Source organism: Aplysia californica, unplaced genomic scaffold (genome assembly GCF_000002075.1).
Source record: "Aplysia californica isolate F4 #8 unplaced genomic scaffold, AplCal3.0 scaffold00037, whole genome shotgun sequence".
NCBI classification, from domain to species: domain Eukaryota; kingdom Metazoa; phylum Mollusca; class Gastropoda; order Aplysiida; family Aplysiidae; genus Aplysia; species Aplysia californica.
In genome coordinates, this window is record NW_004797307.1 from 1,927,921 (window position 1) to 1,928,613 (window position 693).

Sequence of the window (693 nt, forward strand, 5' to 3'; positions counted from 1 at the left end):
TAATTTCTGATTATTTTCCTTCATCATTCTTTGTTAAAATTAACAGAATCGCATTATTTCACATTTTTGGGCTCAGTTCGCATAATTTCACAATTTTTCTTGCATAAAACGACGGGGACAGATTGATAATTATAATCCTTTGTTGTTCTGAAATTTAAGTAGCATCATGTAGGTGCTTTAAACTAACCCCTTCGTGGCTTATACGACGTGATTTCCAATTTCTTTCCCTGTTTTGACCTCAGACTCAGAATACATGTACCCAGATTGCCAGTTCCTCGTGTTCCTTTGTTGTGTAGTAAGTAATTCCGATTTTGCAACTGTTGTTCACTTTTGACGTCACTAAATGACTATGTATCTAATAAATCTACTTGTGTCGAAAAATTGGGGTCAGATCGTAGAAACGGAGGAAGCCGAAGGAAGAACCACTGACGTAAATTTATCTTTTTAGGTTAGTGGGAAGAACAGACAGCCTGTCCGCTTCACACCTGGTGATTGGAATTTGAGTCCGAATAGCCATGGGATGATATTTAGACTCGAGTCCGAATAGCCACGGCCTAAAACAACAGCCGGTACATGCAACTTGTCTTGGAAGCAATCGACTCTATTTTGGAGGACCATAAAATTATATGTAAAACAAATAGAAGATGTAATCCCCCCCTCCTCTCTCTCTCTCTCTCTCTCTCTCTCTCTCTC